Genomic DNA, 17,026 nt, shown 5'->3' on the forward strand with positions numbered 1-17,026 from the left:
TGTTTCATTCGGGCCTTACCTTAGTGACACTGAGGTCTCAATATGCTTTGGACAATAAACTGAGTCAGTCGGGATTAAAATGTGTGACTGAGATGCCTAATTCTGAATGCTACTCTGTTGAATTAGGAGGGCTTTTTTTTTTTTAAAGAGGGTGTTTGTTTTGATTTTAATTTAACATGGAGAATGGCAGAGACAAATAGATCTGTCCAAAATAAACTGAGTAACAAATTTTTGAGCTGTGGTGGTTATTAATTTCATGCAAGTGGCTCCTCTTTTTATTTTTATAAAGTGTAAAATTCAAGAAGCAGAACCAAATATACTTTTATTGATTGCCTGCTAGGTGCCAAGCAAGGTGTTAAATGTTTTCAAATGCTGCCTTATTTATCCTTGTCTTACAGATGAGGAAAAGGGGATGGGAAGAGGCGAAATAGGTTGCCCTGCTGGAAAACAGCCCCGTCATTTACAGATCTGCCTCACCGCTGAAAAGTATTTGACACAACTGTTTGAAAATTAACTTCCTTGGAGCATCAAGGTAGACTGTTTCTCAGTGGACCTTGTCCTTCCAGTGAGTAGTGAGGAAGTTACTAGAACTCTTGGAGCCACTGGGTCCTGCGTGTCTGGATGAGGACAGTAGGTGTCCAGTATTGTGCCTTGTACCCACTATTACCTTCCACTGATTAACTATCCACGGCTGAAAAATCGGTATCTGGTGAGTGAGTGCATGCTAAGTCGCTTCAGTCATGTCTGACTGCGACTCTATGGACTGGAGCCCACCAGGCTCCTCTGTCCATGGGATTCTCCAGCAAGAACACTGGAGTGAGTTGCCATTCCCTTCTCCAGGGGATCTTCCCAACCCAGGGATCAAATGCGAGTTTCATGTCTCTTGCATTGACAGGCAAATTCTTTACTGCTAGCACCACCTGGGACGCCCAGATTATCTGTATCTGTATAAGCAAATCACTTTGCTGTATACCTGAAACTAATACAACGTGCGAATCAACTATACCAATATAAAATAACAAATTTAAATAACAAAAGAAAAACATTAAAGCTAAGGAAAAGAGAAAGAATATGGCAGGGCTTCTCACTGAGGTGGTTTCTCTTGTGGTGGCGCTCAGGCTCTAGGGTGGGCGGGCTTCAGTAGTTGCCGGGCCAGGGCTCGGTAGCTGCAGATCCTGGGCTTTAGAGCACAGGCTCAGTAGCGTGGTACTTGGGCTTACTTGCTCCGTGGCAGGTGGGATCTTACTGGACCAGGGATAGAACCCATGTCTCCTGCGTTGGCAGGCAGATTCTTTGCCGCTGAGCTACCAGGGAAGCCCCAGGTGACTTTAAAGTCAATTTGATCTCTCTCAAGAAATTCTACAGTCAGTATGCATTGACACCTACTATCTGTAAGGTATTGCATTAGAAGACAATGAAATACACCTTCAAGAATCATTAGTTGAGTTTGGGCTACATGCTGGAAATTGTGCTATGAGCTCCAGGTACAAAGATAGAGGGGTCTGATTGCCTGATTAGGAGGGTGGCTTTCTGAACATACACAGTCAGTATTAGAATGATACCAAACAGCAGAGTGACTTGAAGACTTAAAGAAGACTTTGGAGATAGAGTAACACTTGAGCTGAGTTTTAAAATTGTTAGTAAGAGTTCTTCAGATGGAGATGTTGGGGGAAACACTTGCTATTTTGTGGCAACTTCATGTTTAACTTGATAAAGCAAGAGCATGTTATTGCCTTTGAAACAGCCATAACATGGTATGATTGGTGTGTCATGGAGCAGGGTTGGCGCTTCCATTCATTTACTGGCAGAATGGTATTTTCTCAGACTACGCTTAGAAGAACAATGGTTCCTTGAGATGCGAATTGGTATTGACTGGGAAAACAGGAGGATTTTTTTTTTTTACGTTTCTATTATTATTATTATTTTTACTTTACAATATTGCATTGGTTTAGGATTGGAAAACAGGAGGTTTTAAGGTCAAATAAAATAGAGGGAACAATGGGTTAGGCTGTCACATTGGATTTTTTCTTTAAGACCTCAGACTGTTTAACATGTTGTTCTGCATGATTAATTTGCAAGAACTTGCCCTGAACCTCTTTGTCTCTCCCTTTTCATAGTGCACCCAGGGTTCCATGGATCTCACAGCGGAAAATACTGCTTTATGATAGAGGCAGGTGTCACCTGCCTTTAAGAAGTGAATGGTTTCTATTTCAGAAAGGAAATTTGGGCACCTGGGAGGAAGAATGCCAATGATGACAGACCAGACGCAAGGCAGCTTATAACCAAATTGTTGAAATCTTCTAGGCAGAAGAAACAAGTAGGAGTCAAAATTAAAGCACGTAAGCCATGGAATGCAGTGGTGGAATGGAAAGAGACTCAGCAGGTAGCCTGGATACTTTGAGATCATATGGGGGGGTTGATGAGAAAAAAACATATGAGGGTGATACCCTGGTGTCTAGTTGGGACACTTGGACAGTGAAGAGAAATGATAGGTAGAAGATGAGAAAATTAATTCCATTTGGGAATGATATCATTGAGGTGTCTATAAGAGCTCTCAATAGAGCTGGTCAACTCAGCCAAGGTTTGGGGACCTAATCCCCATCTCAAGACACACAGGATCATGGTTTTATTCTTCTATGATGCTTCAAATGACTATTATCCAAAGGTGTCTCAGGATTTACTGTAATTGTGTTGCTTACCAATCAATTTATAGAAATGCAGCTAATAGAGAGCTGTGTTTAATAGAAAGAGGAAAGTAAGTCAATGATTGACTGTATTTATTGAACTACTAGTGTGTTCCTAGCCTAGCAACTCTGTGTGTGTGTGTGCATGTGTGTTTGTGTGTGTTGGTCGCTCAGTTGTGTCTCTTTGCAGCTCTATGGACTGTAGCCCACCAGGCTCCTCTGTCCATGGGATTCTCTAAGCAAGAATACTGGAGCAGGTAGCCATTCCCTTCTCCAGGGGATCTTTCTGACTCAGAGATCAAACTCTGGTCTCCCACACTGCGGGCAGAGTCTTTACTGTCTGAGATACCTGGGGAATCCTAGCAATAGTACATAAGGGAAAAGCAAGCAAACAAACAAACAAACAAAAAATACATAAAAAAAGAAAGACAAGGAAAAGAAAAATACACAACCTTACTCAGTAAGGTCTCAAGGACCTTATTGTCTAAAGCTTACAGAAAGTGTTGCAAGTGGTTGGATTTCTCTGTTGGGATTTTTGGACATCCTGCTTGCTAGATGGGGCTTCCCCGGTGGCTCAGGCAGTAAAGAATCTGCCTGTAATGCAGGAGACCTGGGTTTGATCCCTGGATCAGGAAGATCCCCTGGAAAAGGGAATGGTTACCCACTCCAGTATTCTTGTCTAGAGAATTCCATGGACACAGGAGCCTGGCAGGGTACAGTCCATGAGGTTACAAAGAGTTGGACACAACTGAGTAACTAGCAAGATGACTTACTGGATGAGCAAGGGCAAGTTATATAACTTCTTAAAGCTTAGGTGTTCTCATTTGTAAATTTTTATCTGTAGAATATTAGCATAGAACTTGTGAGGACTGCTAGGGTTAAACTAAAATTTATTTACTGTATTTTGAATGAATAAAATAAATTTATTTAGGAAATAATGTATGCATTGTGATCCATTAATACATTTTACTATTTTTATTTGATTTCCAGTTAATATCAAATAATAACTTGTCTATTTGAATTGCAAAAATCAAGCTGGTTTGAATTAAAGAAGTGTGAAAAATTCTTGGGTTGGCAAAATACATAACACTTTCACAATTAAAAATAGGTAAAATGTGTTAAAAATAATGAAAAGTTCATATTTTAATTGAACTGGCTTTTCACAAGCCTATATTTTATGAAGCTTAATGAAACAAAAATTGAAATGGTGCCCATTATGAAATCTGTGTTAATTGTTATGATTCTCATAAAGTTCATATGATTCCAAAAAGTTTTGCAGTTACACCAATTCAAAATGTATGGTACTTGTCTTTCATTCTCTCTGGATATATTTTTGGTAATAAAGACCAGTTATGCACCTTGGCAAACAGAGCATTTGCTAAATTGAAAACTTCCTTTAAAAACACTAGAAACTTTGGACATGATACTGCCAAAACTGCAGGGTGCTTTTGCTAATCTGACAAAACTTTCTTTGTTCTTTCTGGCTTCATCAAGAGCAAGGCTGTTTCTTCACTTTACTATTACTCCAATACTGTCATCATCTTAAATATCCTTGTGCTAGAAGGCACTGCAATATTAATTAAAAATACAGTCTAATTATTTACCCTAGTTGGTTCACACAAACCTCCACAGTATAATCAGTGCACTCCCTTCTGGGGTTTCACAGCATTTTGGACTGAAATAGGAAGGTTTGTTACTGACTTACACTTGGCTTATGAGTGTAATTAAGTATAACCTACAATTCACCTTTAGGTCACTAGATCAAACATAACTTATCCAGCCCATGTCGAAAAGTATGGGCTGCATTGACTGGTGGGCGGCACATATGAATAAATGGAACTTTTAATTTACCTTCCAGGCCTCTCAGGGAACATGCGGAGTGTTTCCTAAGACAGAGGGAAAGCAGAGGGTTACCAAATCAGTCACTGACTTCAGACAGTTCTCAGCACAAAGCACCATCAACCATGCCTGAGCACAGCTCGTCTGCGACTGTGTTTAGCGACATTCAGTAGCCTAGAGTGGCAGAGAGATATTTTCTAGCTGTTAGAAGTGTAGTGTGAAGACTCTGGGTGTGCCTGGTCCTGAATCACCCAGTGAGCTTGTCTTTTGGAAGCTCAGCATAGAAATGTTGCTAGGCCCAGTGGAGTGGTCAGATCTTTATAAAGATTTTTAAAATCTTTTGTCCTTGGGCTTATCTGGCATTATTTAATAAGGGAGAAGTTTCTTCCGGAAGGACCCACCGAGGGCCCACCAAGGGCCCATTGGTCTCCTCCATAAACATGTCTTAGAAAGAGTGAGGGTAACGGAACTGCTTTATCGGCATAAAATGTCCAAACGTTACCCCTACCACCTTAAAATTTAAATTGCTGTCTGGGAGTCCTATTCAGTTTGAAATGCCCAACTGGCTGGCCTGAGGAAGAAACAAAGGGGCAAACAGCCACATGAAAATTTTGGACAATGAGAAACAATAGAAAAAGTAAAATAATATTTAATTCTAGTTATCGAAACTCATTAGAACTCAGACTGATTGACGTGTGCGTTCTTTGATAGACATGAAGATGAGATTCTGTTCTTAAAAGTTGTTTGGGCAAGGTGTGGAAGACTTTGAGTGTCTTGAATGTTTTGTATCTTTAAAAAAACTTTTAATTTTATATTGGAGTATAGCAAAGAGTCGGAGATGACTGAGCGACTGAAATGACTGGCTGACTGATAGCCAGTTAACAATGTTTTGATAGTTTCAGGTGGACAGCAAGAGGACTTGGTCATATATATATATATCAATCCAATCTGCCCCAAACTCCCCTCCCATCCAGGCTGCCGCACAACATTAACCTTGTTGGTTATTCATTATATGTAGCAGTATATATGTGTCTATTCCAAACTCCCTAATTATTCCTTCCCCTCCATCCTTCCCCCTTGGTAACCATAAGTTTGTTCTCTGTCTGGGAGTCTGTTTCTGTTTTGTAAATAAGTTCACTTGTATAATTTTTTTTTTAAAATGATGTAGCTTTACCTACATAATCTATTCAATAGGAAATCTTAAAAAAATTTTTTTTTAATTTTTAATTGGAAGATAGTTGCTTTGCAGTATTGTATTGGTTTCTTCCAAACAGCAATGTGAATCAGCTGTAAGTATACATATATCCGCTCCCTCGTGAGCCTCCCCCACTCCCATCTCACCCCTCTAGGTCATCCCAGAGCAGCAGGTTGAGCTCCCTGTATTATACAGCAACTTTCCACTAGACATCTATTTTACAAGTGATAATGTATTTCAGTGCTACTCACTCCACTGGTCCCACCCTCCCCTTCCCCAGGTGGCTCAGTGGTAAAGAGTCCACCTGCCAATGCAGCAGACGCCGGAGATGCAGGTTTGATCCCAGGGTCGGGAAGATCCCCAGGGGAGGAAATGGCTACCCACTCTAGTAGTCTTGCCTGGAGAATCCCACGGACAGAGGAGCCTGGCAGGCGACAGTCCACGGGGTTGCAAAAGAGTCAGACACGACTGAGTGACTAACACTAGCTGTTATCATCCCTCCTCCCCCTGCGTGTCCACTGTGTCTCTATTCCTGCCCTGCAAATAGGTTCATCAGTATCATTTTCCTAGGCTCCATGTATATGTGTTAACATAGACATTACAAAAAAAAGAAAGTTATAGGTCAGCGTCCCTGATGAACGTAGGAAGATCTTAATTCATCCAGAGTCTGAAACGGTGGCAGGCATCTTTAGTGACTTTCCCGATTGAATTTAACCTGACGTTTTGGCTGAGGTAAGTGAAGACTTCAGGGTAGAAATGGGCTAACTCTGTTTTACAATTCTACAGATAGTAGCTGTCAGGAAGGTAAATCAAGACACCAAAGGAAGATAGTACACGATGCCTCTCCTGGGAGGTCCTGTGAAGAGGAAAGAGGACAAAGCAACCAGAGGTGGTGGTGTCCACTTTCTGCCTGCAGAGAAGTGACTGTCAGCTGGAGGCTCTGATTCACGGAAACACAGAGGTCACATGAGATATACAGTCAAACAGAAAGAGATATATGTGTACCTGGAACATTTTTTAAAATAATGAGTTGATTTGGGGAGTTAGTTGAATCCACTGGAAAGCATTATAAGACCCACCACATCTATTCCAGTGGATACACTGTCTACCTACCCACTCACTCAACAGTATTCATGGACCACTTACTACCAGCTGGTTACTAGGATATGCAAAAACAAAAGCCCTTAACCTCACAGAACTTGCACTCAGATGATGTGTCCAAGGAGAGCAGGCTTTCACTATCCACTGGGAATGCGGGCAGAGGGGAGGACCACTTGAGGAGGGGAGGGGAGGTGGACAGGTCCCATCCTGCCAGCTCTTGTACTTTTAACATTCAGAGAAATGCGGAGCCATTGAACATTTTTAAGTAGGGAAATAAAACGATCAGATTAGCTTCTAAGGGTCCTCTTTCAGTATCCTCCTGGCTTCTGTACATGTTCCATTTCTCCTCGCTGCCCGTGTGGACAGAGTTTTCTAACCACCTCAGAAAACTATGGGGAGCAGAGGAGCTTTGGTGCAGTGAAGCTGGAGAACTGGAAATGGGTGAAAATGTTATTTTTTTTCAATTGAGTTTGGACTCTGGAAGCCACTGGGGGATTTCCCAGGTGGCTCAGATAATAAAGAGTCTGCCTGTAATGCAGGAGACCTGGATTTGATCCCTGGATCAGAAGATCCCCTGGCAACCCACTCCAGTATTCTGGGCTGGAGAATCCCATGGACAGAGGAGCCTGGTGGGCTACAGTCCATGGGGTAGCAAGTAGTGGGAAACAACTGAGCGACTCTCATTCACTCACTTGGACTCCTGAGACCTTACAACTGGACCACACAGTAGCTCATGGTTGCCCTGGGTCTGATGCCCTCTTCTCCTGCCCTAGGAGCCTTCCCAAACAGTTGATCACACCGTGTCCCAACACGGAACCCTCTATCGGCTGCCTCGGGCTATATCCTCAGAGCCAGTCTCTCTACAGAATGATCCCATCAGCCTGTCCATGCTGTTATCCGTGAGGTTTAATTACACAAGAGCACTTCCTAAACTGGTTCCACAGATGCAAGTTTAGTGAGATATTAAAAAATGCTCTACAGAAATGGGAGGGGAGTCGATGAGTCAAGCAAATTGATAAAACTAACCCAGAGTATGATAACATCTTCTTTTTGAGACTCATAAGGCAGTTAACCTCACTAAAGGCTCTAAGAAATGCTGCAAAGGGTTCTTTAACCTAGCACTTCTCAAGCATAATTAACAGCAAATACTCTTCTCTACTTAACAACTGTGGTCACCTGGTTGACCGGTTTGGGAACCAGTACTCAAGCTAACCCTTCACTTTTGCCAGGTTGGTCTGTCTAACCTCAGATGTGCCTTTGAACTTCCCTTGCCGAGGCTTTCCTTATCTGTTCCCTGTTTTGGAAAATTCTTCATTAATAACTCTATCCTTCTAATCTCATCCAGTTCAAATGCCATCTCCTTCATGAAGCCCACCTTGATTATTCCACCCCAGAATGAGGTTGCTTTAAGTACACGTTATATCCCCTCCCTCTTGTGTTATACAGCAGCTTCCCACATTTTACACTGTTTAACACATGGTAGTGTATAAATGTTGATAGTGCTCTCTCAGGTCGTCCCACCTTCTCCTTCCCCCTCTGTGTTCACAAGTCCATTCTCTATATCTGTATCTCTATTCCTGCCCCCAAAATAGCTTCATTAGTACCATACATGTATACTTCTAACTGATTCACATTGCTGTACAGCAGAAACTAACACAGCGTTGTAAAGCAATTATCCACCAATTAAAAATAAAAAATGTGTTATCAAGCTTCTTATAAAAACAGAATGATGATGCTCTTTTTCTGACTTTTAAAAGCATTTTATTTGCTGCCTCATATTGTTCATGAACAATAATGTTTACAGTACTACTCTTTTCGTCTTTAGAGCTGTGAAATGGCTGGATCAGTCTCTTGAAGGGATTGATAGTTTTACTTTTTACATGAAAGAATTATGAAAGAATATGAGCTTTGTAATAAGACAAATAGTTGGTCCTGTCACATTTCAGCTAACCAGCTGCATGACTTTGGACAACTTACCCAGCCTCAGCAACTCTCAGTTTCCTCATCAGTAAAATAGGGATGATAAACTGCCTCCTTGTTAGACATGGGCCTTCTTGGTGACTCAGATGGTAAAGAATCCACCTGCAATGCAGGAGACCTGGGTTCGATCCCTGGGTTGGGAAGACCCCCTGGAGAAGGGAATGGCAACCCACTCTGATGTTCCTGCCTGGGAAATCCCATGGACAGAGGAGCCAAGTGGGCTAGAGTCTTTGTAGTCAAAAGAGTAGGACACACACGACTGAGCAACTCACGCTTTCATTTTATTAGAAGGTTCGTGACGATCAAATGAGACCATGGTCAGTATCCAACATGTTGTAAGCAATTAATACACATAAACTCCAACTATTATTATAATTTCTGTTACTACTGTGTGTGTGTGTACTCAGTTGCTCAGTCATGTCCATGGGATTTCTCAGGAAAGAATACTGAAATAGGTCACCATTTTCTTCTCCAGGGGATCTTCCTGACCCAAGGATCAAATCCACCTCTCCTGCATTGACAGGTGGATTCTTTACCCCTGAGAAAGCCCCTAGTACTACTACTACAAAAAAATCTCCTTTTTTTTTTTGTTTTAGTGACTGTAACATGTTTAATATTCCAGGACATTAAAATTCTAAATGGTTTGATATTTTGGCATCCAAAAAGACTGCTGCTCTCTTTTCGGAGAGCGGGATATTGGATAAACCCACTGCCTAGTAGGAAATGGTTTTCTTTCCAGAGAGGGAGGGCCTGTGGCTATAATAGCCATGCTTTCTGGATTTTCTGGTCCACCCAGATTTTAAGAGTAAATTTCATCAGCAAACAAAGAATTAGTCCAATGAATCTGATTTCCGGTTCACTGTGACCGCTGTGCGTAGTGTGGAGAGGTGCTTGGTTCTTGCTTGGGACTGATTTGCCTGGCCTGTGGCCTGGAGATCAGGAGCCTGGCAATCATGAGTCAGCGGCTGGGCAGAATCAGCACTTTGATTGCTTTAGTCTAGGTTTCCCTTGAATCTTGACATGTGATTGTCTGATTTCAAAGTTCAGCAGAAGAAAATGCCAAAGATTCTTTTGTGTCATACATGGTAATTATCTGTGAATTGAGATAAAAGAACAGCATATATGTATACATAATTTCATGTTTCTACTCATTCAGTAAATATTTATTGAGTACCTACTATGTGCTAGGCACAGTTATGGGCAGTTGTGATGTAATAGTAAACAAAAGACAGATATCTTGGGACTTCCCTGGTGGTCCAGGGGCTAAGACTTTGAGCTCCCAAAGCAGGGGGCCAGGGTTCGATCCCTAGGCAGAGAACTAGATCCCACGTGCCGCAACTAAAATCTGGGACAGCCAAATAAATTATTTAAAAAAATCATACTTAAAAATATTTCAGTTTAAAAGAAAAGACAGACATCTCTACTATAATGGAGCTTAATTCTGTCTGGAGAAGGCAGAAAACAAACAAGTAAACAGATGAAGATATTATACACAAAGTGGTGGGAAATGCTATGAGAAAAATCAAAGCAAGGGTAGGCGGGATGCAGAGCTGGGGAGATCAGGGAAGGTTCCGGGTTAAGATGACATTTGAGCAAAGGTGTGAAGGAAATGTGAGAAGCATGTAGGCTAAGGAACTCTGGAAGGGAAAAGAACCCTGCCACCTAATAGGCAAGAGAAGAAAGCTGAGATAAAGGAAAAGAATGCTTGATGTTAGATAAAGAAACACACTGCATCTTCTGGCCACGTCAAGTTTGAATTTACCTGACGTAAAGGAATTGGGAAGCCATCGGTGCACGTTAAGGCAAGGCACTACATTTGTCTTTTTAAAAGATCCTTCTGGCAGCAGAGAGTGGAGAGTGGGTTGGAGAGAGCCAGGTGGGTATGGAGAGAGGGGTGGAGGAATGTGAAATAGCTCAGGTAGGAGATGATGCTGGCTTGGACTGGACCAGGGTTTATCAGCCTCAGCGCTAGTGATATTTTGAGCCGCATCATCTTTGCTGTTGAGGGCTGCCCTGGGCACTGTAGGCTGCTTAGAAGTTGCCCTGGTCTCTACCAACTGGATGTCAGTAGCATCCTTTCTCCCCAGGTGTGACCCCTCTAGATGAATATCCGCTGAGAGGCAAAATTGCCCCCAGTTGAGAGTCTCTGGACTGTGCTGCTGATAGAGATGGGTGGAGGAGGATGGATGTGAGAGATCTTGGAAGGTAAGAGTTAATAAGAGGGGCTGTACGTGGGCTGGCAATGGAGAAAAACGAAGAGGGAGAGAGAGGAGCCAAGATGCTCTGCTGACCTTGATGCTGTGCTGAGGCTGTCACGTTGGAGGAGGGGCAGGCTTGCTGCTGAAGATGCCAGTTCAGTTCTGGAAGGGCAGCACTGGGCAGCCCACGAGACCCCTCTCTCCTGCCAGGTGGAGGCGGGAGCAGCGAGGCCTGGAGTCCAGCAGAGGGGCCTGGGGCAGAGGCAGGTTTCTACATTGGTGACCGGGGCCACGATGGGAGGAGATGGAACCAATCAGGGAGCTATTCACAGGAAGAAAGGAAAGACGAGGGCCAAGGGTAAAGCCACAGAAACCCAAAGGATTGAAGCCTTCATGCAGAGCCAGCCAAAAGGCCAGAAAACTCCCCAGAGCCTGTTAAACCTGGACCCTATGCAGGAAATAGTGTGCGAATCAAGACAGCGGGCTCTGAGTCCAGTGACCTGTGTTTGCATCCTGATTCCAGCACTTAAATTTACATGCCTGTGGGTACATTACTTAGCCTCCCTAACCCTTGCAGTGACACGGGGAGGGGTTAGATGCCATGCTGTGTTAACATCTTTCAGTCGGTGCCCGGCTTGTAGGAGGTCCTCAGCGGTACATGCAGAAAGAGGTGTGGACAGGCACAAAGCTGCAGATGCTGCACATACCCGGCGTGGGGGTCCTCTCTGAGAGGCTCAGGTGGAGGCCCTTGGCGGCGGGCACAGAGGAGCAAAAGCACCACAAGCAACGTGCCTGAGTGGGATCTGCTGAAACCCTACTCAGCCCCCAGCCGGCGGGCCCGGGGGTAATGTAATGAGAGGTGTTTTCCTCCCTCCGGGACAGGTGCTCAACTGATACAATTTAGAGTCTCAAATTCCAGAGCTTAATCGTTTGTTCTACATACAAGTTAGCCCAGCTCAGCACACCTGTGGACTAAGATCTTGTGATGCACCCAAGCCTGTCTTTTATTAAGGTCTTTGCAAGCTGTCAAAATAAGACCAAATGTCCATGCATCACTAAGTATGCACATGGACGGAAAACGAGCCATTGTGAGGACTGCACAGTGAAGAGCTCAAAATAGCACGTGAATCCTGGGGCTCTGGAAAGTACAGTTACATGATTAATGTAACCAGAGTTAGATATAAAATGAAATTAAATATTTTATATAGCGAGAAATGCCTACACACACATAAAATTCCCTGTTAGTTGTATTTGAGGTTTAGCCATGTTGAATCGATAAAAAATGATTTAGAACGGATGGCTTCCAGCAGCTGGTTGTGCTTTCAGTCTTCCATAAAGAAGTTAAAATTAATTTTAATATGTTGATGGTGCTTATTGATGATAATATTCATAATAAATATCCATTGGAAAAATTCTCTGGCACATCTATGTGACAGGGAGGTCAAAAATGTTAATGACAATCACAACTACAAAATGCAATTCAGTCAATTACTTTAATTAAATCTAAAACTACTTTATGTCTTCTCATTTATACAGTAAACTAATAGTGGGGAAAGGGCATCATCTTTATCTGGCTCGTTTCAGCGTCCAGAGATGTGGTCTCAGGTTGTGTTTTCACACTGGTAGCTCTTACATCCTTGCGGAACATTTAAGGTAATTATGGGTCTTACAAGTAATGCTTCTGCTTCTATGCAGGGGAAAAGGGTGGAGAGTTCCTTCTGAATGCAGTTTTATGGAAAGAGAGCTTTCCCTTCACAGATGCTAATCTTGTATTTACAGACTGGGTTATGTAGGATGGAGCCAACATTCCTCGGTAAATGGTAGAAGCGTCTACATTTCAGTGAATCCTTTTTAATTATATTGTTTGGTATCAGAAGAAAAGGAACGCAGCTGTCTGAGTTCTCACTGCCACACAGGTTCCAGTGCTCTCAGCTCACTCAGTCCTTACAACCCTAACAAATATTTTTTCTACAAAAAATGGTGGGGTCGTAGTAAACTTTAGAACCCTTATACCTTAATGTTATTGAGCTTGGAAAGTAGAAAGGTGAGCATTTTAAATAATCAATCAAGTAATCAACAGTTTATTCAATATTTCTACACAGTTATTTAATATCTACTATGTGCTAAAAGTGCTGTGGGCATCCAAACACAGCTATAAATTACACAAATGAAATCCTGACCCTCCCCTTAAGGGTCTTACACTTTGTTTGGAAGGAAATGAGAAAACAAACAAGTGAATTGAATAATATTAGATAGTGGCAAAGATCATAGGGGAAAAAAGTACGATGATGGAGAAAGTGGCTCAGTTGTGTCCAACTCTTTGCGACCCCATGGACTATATGGTCCATGGCATTCTCCAGGCCAGAATACTGGAGTGGGTAGCCTTTCCCTTCTCCAGGAGATCTTCCCAACCCAGTTCGCCAACATTGTGGGAGGATTCTTTACTGTCTGAGCCACCAGGGAAACCCAAGAATACTGGCGTGAGTAGCCTATCCCTGCTCTGGCAGATCTTGCCCACCCAGGAATCACCAGGGTCTCCTGCATTGCAGGCGGATTCTTTACCAGCTGCACTATATGGTAGGGTAACAGGCTTTTCAAGTTTGCCCTGAGTTATTCTGGGTTTGGAGTAGTGAATGGCAACCTACTCCGCTATCCTTGCCTGGAAAATTTCATGGAAGGAGAACGCTGGCAAGGTCTGCATGGGGTCGCAAAGAGCCTGACCCAACTGAGCGCACTCACATGCTTTCTGATTTTAGCATAGAAAGTCTTGCATCCCAGGAAAACCCTCTGGTCCAGGCAAACTGAGATAGTTGGCTGCCCTTGCCGTGGGAAAGCAAATGACTAAGAGAAACCCATCTTTTGGATGAGGAGTCAGGGAAGGCCTTCCTGGGGGGTTGACATTTGAGTCAAGACAAGAATGATACAAAAGAACTGTCTTCAGATTTCTGTTGAGCCATCAGGATGAGGCTCATCCCCTCCTAGAGAGGGTCCAAACAGGAATTTGTGTTTTGAGAATATGAATAAACACTTATGGAATATTTTCCATAGGTCAGACAATGTAAATATTTTATGTCCTTCAGTTCCTATGTCCAAGTAGTAGGCAATGTTACTCCCATTTTACAAGTCAGACATAAAGTGACAAGCATTGTCTGAAGTCTTGAGTCTAATAAATAGAGTTGGGATAAAATTTTGCTCTGGCAGTTTGACCTATTTTAGGGAGAAAGAATCGCTTCTTGCTTAGAGAGGAGATAGAAACAGAACTTTAATTTCACAGAGCCCAGACTCTTGCTATATGCCCATGAAAACTTCTCTAAACTGGATTTGCTTGGACATTACTCTTTATCTAATCTAGACTTGATGGCATCTGGGTTAAGCAGCCTCTAAAGAGTTGGATACTTCCTAAAGAGCTCAAGATGCCTTGGGGAAATATGATGGGATACAAAGGAAAGACTTGGAGTTTCTGAAAATCACAGATGAGGTAAAAAGCAAAAAATAAACATTTTCTTTTAAGTGTAACTGTGATTCCATTTATCTCTGAGCTAGTGCTGCCTGTGGACAAATTAGGAGGCATATATTTTTGTCTTCTTACTTAGCTTCTGGCATGGTTTCATTCCTTAAGTCTTTTCAGGGAAGATCTTGTATACTATATCTTTGGATTTCCCATTGCAACTAACAGGTCCTTGCATTTAGTATGAAATCTATAAACATTTTCTGAAAGTAAAATATTTGGAGGATCAGCATTAGTACCTTATAAAGTTATGATTACAATTTTTAGTAATTTTCTACAAGATAAATTCTGAAATGACTGGGTTTGGCTAACAACCATTTGGACCTCAAAAAGAACACTATTCCTTGCCATAGTTATAGTTTAATCCAACTCATGCCATGATGACAAGTTCTGAATGTATACATTAATTTGCATTAAAGTACATAGAAAACAGTCCTAGAATGATAGAATGAGGACATTAAAAAAGCCACTCCTCCACAAAAGCAATGAGACCACTGGCAAAAATCATCAAAAACAAATTTTTCAGTACTCTGAAAATTAACCAAAGGCTTCAGTTCAGTTCAGCTCAGTTCAGTCACTCAGTCGTGTCTGACTCTTTGTGACCCCATGAATCGCAGCACGCCAGGCCTCCCTGTCCATCACCATCTCCCGGAGTTCACTCAGACTCATGTGCATCGAGTCAGTGATGCCATCCAACCATCTCATCCTCTGCCGTCCCCTTCTCCTCCTGCCCGCAATCCCTCCCAGCATCAGAGTCTTTTCTAATGAGTCAACTCTTCGCATGAGGTGGCCAAAGTACTGGATTTTCAGTGTTAGCATCATTCCTTCCAAAGAAATCCCAGGGCTGATCTCCTTCAGAATGGACTGGTTGGATCTCCTTGAAGTCCAAGGGACTCTCAAGAGTCTTCTCCAACACCACAGTTCAAAAGCATCAATTCTTCGGCTCTCAGCCTTCTTCACAGTCCAACTCTCACATCTATATGTGACCACTGGAAACACCATAGCCTTGACTAGACAGACCTTAGTCGGCAAAGTAATGTCTCTGCTTTTGAATATACTATCTAGGTTGGTCATAACTTTTCTTCCAAGGAGTAAGCGTCTTTTAATTTCATGGCTGCAATCACCATCTGCAGTGATTTTGGAGCCCAAGAAAATAAAGTCTGACACTGTTTCCACTGTTTCCCCATCTATTTCCCATGAAGTGATGGGACCAGATGCCATGATCTTCGTCTTCTTAATGTTGAGCTTTAGGCCAACTTTTTCACTCTCCTCTTTCACTTTCATCAAGAGGCTTTTTAGTTCCTCTTCACTTTCTGCCATAAGGGTGGCGTCATCTGCATATCTGAGGTTATTGATATTTCTCCCGGCGATCTTGATTCCAGCTTGTGCTTCTTCCAGCCCAGCGTTCCTCATTGATGTACTCTGCATAGAAGTTAGATAAGCAGGGTGACAATATACAGCCTTGATGTACTCCTTTTCCTGTTTGGAACCAGTCTGTTGTTCCATGTCCAGTTCTAACTGTTGCTTCCTGACCTGCATACAGATTTCTGAAGAGGCAGGTCAGGTGTTCTGGTATTCCCATCTCTTTCAGAATCATCCACAGTTTATTGTGATCCACACAGTCAAAGGCTTTGGCATAGTCAATAAAGCAGAAATAGATGTTTTCCTGGAACTGTCTTGCTTTTTCCATGAACCAGCAGATGTTGGCAATTTGATCTCTGGTTCCTCTGCCTGTTTTAAAACCAGCTTGAACATCAGGAAGTTCACCAAAGGCTTACAGTAACTCAAAACGTGTTTATTCAAGGAAGATGATTAAATCATAAGAAGAATGAGTGCCATGACATTTTAACTTACTCATGTCCCATCCCATTCTTCCCAGTTCTGCAGTAGCCTTGAACACCAACAGCCTCATACGCATGGTAGGTATGAAAATGAATGGTCTAGAAGCCACTGAAGGGGAAAAAATGATACTGAAGCCCCCCCCCCCCCCCCACACACACAGGCCCCATCCCCAGAAATCTGTCATTATTTCATCTCAGTCTCACAATTTGTCTTTCTTTGATCTGATTCAGAGCTCACTTTACCAATTGCCTTTTCTCTAGGGTCTTGGTTAAAAATAATTAGTGGTACTGTTTAGGTCATCAAGTATCCGAGTTGCTGATAACAGTTGGAGCTAGCAAGAGACTGAATAGAACATTAAAAAGGAAAAACTGAGGAGTAAGAACAACAAAAATAATAACATCTACAACAAATCCTGAGCTGAGGGGGATCCTATTTATATCATGTTTTTTAAAATGTTTTCAAAACAGGAAAATATGGCTTACACCTAGGGAAAAAGCAATGAAAACAACACTTGAATTAGCTCAGGTGTTGGACTTACAAGACAAGGACTTTAAAAGAACAAAGGGAAAGTACATCTAAATAATTAAAGGAAAATATGAGAATATTTCACCAAGCAGATAATATCAATAAAAAGATAGAAATTATATTAAAAAAAGAACAAAATAGGATTTTTTGTAGT

The 17,026-nt window shown here is 42.2% G+C and overlaps 1 long non-coding RNA gene across 1 annotated transcript in view; it reads left to right on the forward strand.

The window, feature by feature from the left end:
- Nucleotides 1-556: 556 nt before the first annotated feature.
- The window catches only part of LOC138423513 (uncharacterized), a 140,640-nt gene continuing 124,170 nt past the window's right edge, over nucleotides 557-17,026 (forward strand). The window contains exon 1 of the long non-coding RNA XR_011250298.1: nucleotides 557-709. This is a non-coding gene — a long non-coding RNA (uncharacterized lncRNA). The remainder of the gene's footprint in view (nucleotides 710-17,026) is intronic.

The sequence above is a fragment of the Ovis canadensis genome, chromosome 18, assembly GCF_042477335.2.
Source record: "Ovis canadensis isolate MfBH-ARS-UI-01 breed Bighorn chromosome 18, ARS-UI_OviCan_v2, whole genome shotgun sequence".
Classification (NCBI taxonomy): Eukaryota; Metazoa; Chordata; class Mammalia; order Artiodactyla; family Bovidae; genus Ovis; species Ovis canadensis.